At 34.1% G+C, this 6,011-nt stretch overlaps 1 long non-coding RNA gene across 1 annotated transcript; it reads left to right on the top strand.

Annotated features, from left to right (window-relative positions):
- The first annotated feature begins 201 nt into the window (after positions 1 to 201).
- On the top strand, positions 202 to 3,661 carry LOC130995491 (uncharacterized). The gene is made up of 3 exons (XR_009092181.1): positions 202 to 745; positions 2,852 to 2,914; positions 3,430 to 3,661. It is a non-coding gene; the product is annotated as an uncharacterized LOC130995491 (long non-coding RNA).
- Positions 3,662 to 6,011: the final 2,350 nt, after the last annotated feature.

Genomic DNA, 6,011 nt, shown 5'->3' with positions numbered 1-6,011 from the left:
GGACGAAATTTTTGTTAAGAGGGGTAGTATGTAGTGACCCGCTCTTTTATATATTTTAAATCTAGTAATGAGTGTTTATTTTTGTTCATCAGTGAATGAAAACGGTTTTTATCCTAATATGAATTCAGCTTATGATCCTGAATTTATATTGTTATAGCAGTTAATGATATTATTTCAGAGTTATAACTGACTTAGCAAAGTCACGTTATTTATTTAAGCAAGATGAAATTAGATTTTATCTTTATTCAAGTCGTGATTTATTTCTGACTCGTGAGTTAATTAAATCTGCGGATTTAATTTAAATATTAGAACAACAAACGAATTAAATCTACGGATTTAATTTAGATTCATTTTATAATTTATCGATTTAAGCGAGAAATCACATGTCGAAATACGAGATTTATTTAAATAAACAGTATCAAGCATATACGAGCACACGATCCATCTTACAGTTACAGAATCACCGAGACAGAGAAAATACATCAATAATTCTCCTCTACATTTTTTTTCCTTTCTTTTTCTTCTCTTTTTCTTTCCATTAATTTTGTTCCCCACTCCATTTTACCACTAAATCTACTTTTTGACTTTCACCACCATTTTCCCCACCACTTTCACCACCAACTCAATTATGCAACAACACATATTGTTCCAGCCATCAAGTCTTTTCTTCCCTCACCAAAACGTGTAGAAGAAGTTGAGAAAGGGAGAGAGAGTTTCCTCCAACTCCAAATTGTAACTTGAAGAGGTATATACTAAGCTTCTTTATTTTGAATTCAGTTGCATATCATCCAAACGGTTCCCAAAAATTCTCAAATTAATTGTGTATCATCTTTCATACATTTTCTATATTGTGGTAAAATTTCAGAATATTTAGAGCTCGAATGATTTATTTATGAATTTGTAAACATCACTGCCCATCTGGAATACATTTTTGGTAAACAATCTTTGGGAGATCATAAGTAAAGTTTCAATCGGTGAAAACCTTTGAAACTTGAATATGTCACTCTAGACTCCCGTATCTTTCTTTTGACATCGGCCTCACCATTTTTGAGTAAGGGAAACAACCGGTATAAATTCTTGAAATCTAGTTCTTATTCCATGTACCATCCAGTAGATTTTACAAACCTACGACTTTGAGGTGGAAAAGGCCGACTTAAATATTTGATTCTCAAGCCTATCTTTCTACTGAATATTCACTGACATGTTGGGAACTTACTTGTTCAGTTTTAGAATTTTTGGTGAAGCTTAAAGTGGTTTTTCCGATTTATGTTCTGAATCTGCCAAACTTGAACTCTTTTTGTGCACTGAACTTTAGATAGTCATATCTTCTAAACCATGAAGGTTCTTAGAGTAAATCCAACTGGAGAGTGTTATGATCTCTCCCTAGTTTCCAGATTGACCTTTGGGGTTCCCAGTGGAGTTTTGTAAAGGGAGATATGAATTTTTAAAGAAAGCCCACTGACTTGGTTGTAATCTGGAAATATGAAATTTACAGATTTTTGCTTGTTAAATACCCATCTTTGAGAGGGCATATCTTGCTCGTTTGAATTGTTTTTCATTCGATTCAAATTGGAGAATGATCCTTGAAATGTCTAGTTTCCAGAATGTCTTTTGGAGCCTCATTTGGAGATCCGAGGTAGATTTGGTGTCTGTTGTAAAACAACCCCTTAAGAGCTCAAGTTGTTGAATTATTTTCTATGTATCAAAGTTTATTTTAAAGGATGTTTCGTGAAAGATTTAGTGTATGTGCGTAACAAGTTTGGGACTATTTATTTTAAATGAGGTCCGTTCTTTATTTAAATTAGGATGGACTTTTAATGAATATTTTTGGGATTAAACTATTATTTCTTGATTTATATAAATTATTTTTAAGGACTTATAAATATGAATTTCGTAGGCCTACTGACCTACTGTGATCGACGGTTTGCCGATGTCTAACAGCTTTGAAAATTTTATAGAAAGTCCCTACATGAGTCTTGAGTACCCTGGTAAAATTTCAAGCCATTCCAACTTCGTATGATACTTCTTTAAAATGCAAAACCTAAACTGCACATTACTACTGAGAATTTCAGAGAACAGAGAAAAGAATCATTTATTTCAGTAGCTTCCTGGGTGATCTAGCTTTCCAAATTTTTATGGTATTAAACTTATTGTGTTATTTAGATATCCACCAAAGTTGAGCCCAGTTTGACAACGTTTACTATTTTTCAAAAATACAAGTTTTCGATTGTTCAAAACTGCCGAACATGGTAGATCGTGGTAAAAACGTCATATCTCTCAAACCACTTGGAGTTTTCGACTCTATTTTTTTTATATGAAACTAGACTCGAAGATCTTTCTTTCGGTATGAGTCTCGAGTCCAGGAGATGTCGGAGTCAGAACAGATTAAATTTTGAAGTTGAGTCAGTGTAAAAGCAGAGCATGTTTTGATGATGTTTGATTGTGATTCTTATGTGCCTTATGTTGAGCCTTTTTATTTTATTTTATTTTTTTTTTAATTTTATAACATTACTTGTTCTTATTTATTAAGCCCGATTAATTATGAGATTATAAAGCGAATAAGTTGAAGTATTTATTTTCTATTGACTACGAGGAACGGGGTTTATTTAATTAACGGATTAGAACACCCCGAAGAGAACGGATTAATTTTTGTTAATTATCCGGCTTCATGAGACGAGACTTAGCTTTTGTTTAAATCCGATAGCCTGGATTAACAATAGAAATTCCCTGATTATTATCTCAGAATAATAGTTCATGCATACGAGATTCATGCATAGTTAAATTACGCATTCTCATTTAATTGAGAATTTTCCCTCGATTTAAAGTCTAACGTTATTTTCTCGGATTAAAGGTCGAGCGCAAGAATAAGAGCTCGTCAAGGAGTCACTAATCTGTAGCAAAGCTTTGCTATCAGGTGGGTTACTTTCATATATATCAAATGAGTTTAATGTTATGTTTGAACAGTTATTTCATTGCAAAATCTTTGAACTGAAAATTATTTCAAATGTTGTCTTGCCATAAATGTTTCAATGTTTGGTATGATATCTATCTGATGTGGCTTTGCCAGTTATTATGCAATCGAATTCGGGTCCTGAGCAGTTGATAGCTATCCTGCCAGGGCTAGTGTACACCAGTGACCGTGAGTCATCTAGCGGGTTGGCCGGTCAAGTGTCCGTGAGAGGTGGCCACCTCTCCGGCACACAGTTCCAGATATGATAGATTACAAGAGAACTTAGTCTGCAGACGAACTTTAAGAATCACAAATGAATTTAGTAAGCTTGGGCCTTTTTAGCGAAAAACTCCCTTGCTGTACTGTTTATGATGGCATGACAATTTACAACTTTACGAAGCATGTTATATTTCATAGTAGGCATATGTGCCCACTGAGTACTTTTGTACTCAGCCCTGCATATATTTCTAAATGTGCAGGTTGAGCAGCTGCCGATGGTGATGAAGTGACGAGCGGGACTCTTTGTCTTATTATGTATTAATGAACTCTAGGGTTACATGTCTTCATACATGTAATCAGAACCTTATTCCGCTGCGTACTCAGAAGTTTTATGTTATTTTGGATAAGTCGGAGTTATCCGAACTTACTAATTATTTGAGTCTATACGACTAAAACTCCGTTATATTATAAATATCCATGTTGTTAACAATGATGAAATGCGATCCTTTCTTGTTTGATTATTCCCCTTTCTACCCCGCTTCTAATCTCCCTCCATTAGTCACGGTTTCCCTGGCTTAATTATCCTAAATTAGGGCCGGTCGTGACAGAAAATGAACAAAATTAAAAGTGAGACATAAAGTATGGTACGCTGAATCTCATTTCCCGGCCGACCCCCCCCCCCCCCCCCCCCCCCGCGGATACTGAAGCCAGCTTTCTACAGTAACCTTGATTAAATTTTTGTTTTACAAATTTAACCCTCCTTTCCCAAAACAAATTGAGATTCTTTGAAGAAGCCATTCTCTGATTTCAATTCATCGATCTACTCTGACTCTGTGAACAAGGTAAAGACTTGCTTCCATATTTTCAGAGCTAGTATTTTTTCATTATCGTGAGCATTCGTCGTACTTCTCAAATTTTATGAAGGAATATCTAGGGTTCCACTGCGTAAAGATTGTGCTTGTTGGCGGTGGACGAAAACGAATAAAATTGTGGCGGCAACGGCGGCTGAGAAAATAGTTGGGGTGGAGGGATTTGATTTTTCCGTATACGGGTGAGGGCCAAATCGCCTCCGTTTGGGGAAGGGTCAATGGGGTTTGCGGGCGTCGGTGAGTTATGGATTCACCGCTACTGGTTTTGCAACAATTTTGGTTTTTTCGGAGAGCCCCTCAATTGTTGTCCTTCTCTGGCGGTGGTTCTACAACAGGGGGAACGTCTTTCTTTGGTGGTTGGTTTGTGACTGCAACAAATTATTTTGGAGGGGGAGGAAGAATTAATGGGAAGGAAAGGCAATTTGCCATGTGAAACTAGTCGCGCCGCCGAGGGGGGGGGCTGAAGACGAAGAAGACTTGAGATAAATAATACTCCTTCCGTCCACGAAATAACTTCTTATATTTCCTTTTTGGGACGTCTACAAAAGAAATTCCCACATATTTTTGGACTACACCCCACCACTTATAATCTTTTTACTTTTCTCTTTTCACAACTCTCAATATTAATTATAACACATTCTCACCACTCCCAATACACTCGACTACCTTTTATCCACTTTCAATACACTCAACAATATTTTTTCTTAAAACTCGTGTCACTCCCTCCTAGGAAGTTCTTTCATGGACGGAGGAAGTAATTAAAAAAAACAACAAAAGAGACTTTGTTAATTTAAATTTCTCAATTATTTTTATATAAGGTTAAAATAGTAATTTAATTATTTAGTCCAGATTTTAATCTAAATTATCAAACAACTAATTCATAGTATCTAAATTTTAATCTTGGTCTATCAAACACTAAAACATATTATTAATCTCACCCAATTCATATTATTTTATTCAGATTTTATCTATCAATTCTTATCTCAAATTACCTATCAAACGAAGTCTTAATGTAATAATATTATCTCTCATTGAAGTGAAAAAAATGAATGAGAAAATGGTGAATTTTTCTTTGCAGGGAAGGAGAAAAAAAATTACATTTAAAAGAAAAATTATTTGTAATTTCTCATTTTTTTTCATAATAAATTTATGAAGCAGAGAACATAATGTTACGATTTACGATTTCTTTTGCTACCCGCAATCGTTGCTTCATCATTGTGGGTGCACTCTTAACTTAAAAATATTAGTGCTCTTTCATCCCATATCCTTTATCACTGCACTCAGATATGTAACTAAATCATTCAGAAATACTTTAATTATGAAACGAAATCTTATATTATATTGAAAGCAATGTCATGTATACAAATTTACACTCATAAAAGAAGAGTTGAGAGTGACTCGATCGTAAAAGAATAAGAGCAAGATGTATTTTTATGTGGGCCTCTGACACAAAAACTATTGTAAGTAGAGTATTTGTATTAAAGAAATGTATCCATTGATATTTAAAAATTCATTGTTTTTTATATTAATAAAAATCTTAATTAGTAGTATAATATAAGTGATGAGGTGAACGAGTGGGACGGGGAGTCAAGGCTCCAGCACGAGAGAGCAGCTCGTAGTCCTACAATATGCATACACGCAGGGATGGAGGGAAGTTGGTGCAATTTTAGAAAGATACATAGTGTCTTATTACTAGCGTTCTTTCAAAAATATTATATTCACGTTAAATTTAAAATTATATATAAAGATTTATTGTCTTTAGGTAGTGTGCATATGTAAATCTGAATTACATATTGTATTTATGTGACGCACTAAGAACATGACACGTGACAAATCATTTCAAGTTAAATACATACATTGGTAAAATAAGAATACAAGTTTTAGATATTAATAATTTTTTTTTTGCATTGCTCATCGTAATTATAAATATGTATATATATATATATATAAATGCATAACATTGCACATAAATA

The sequence above is a fragment of the Salvia miltiorrhiza genome, chromosome 7 (genome assembly GCF_028751815.1).
Source record: "Salvia miltiorrhiza cultivar Shanhuang (shh) chromosome 7, IMPLAD_Smil_shh, whole genome shotgun sequence".
Taxonomy (NCBI): domain Eukaryota; kingdom Viridiplantae; phylum Streptophyta; class Magnoliopsida; order Lamiales; family Lamiaceae; genus Salvia; species Salvia miltiorrhiza.
The sequence above is the reverse complement of the archived record's forward strand: the minus strand, read 5'-3'. Positions and strand labels throughout refer to the sequence as shown.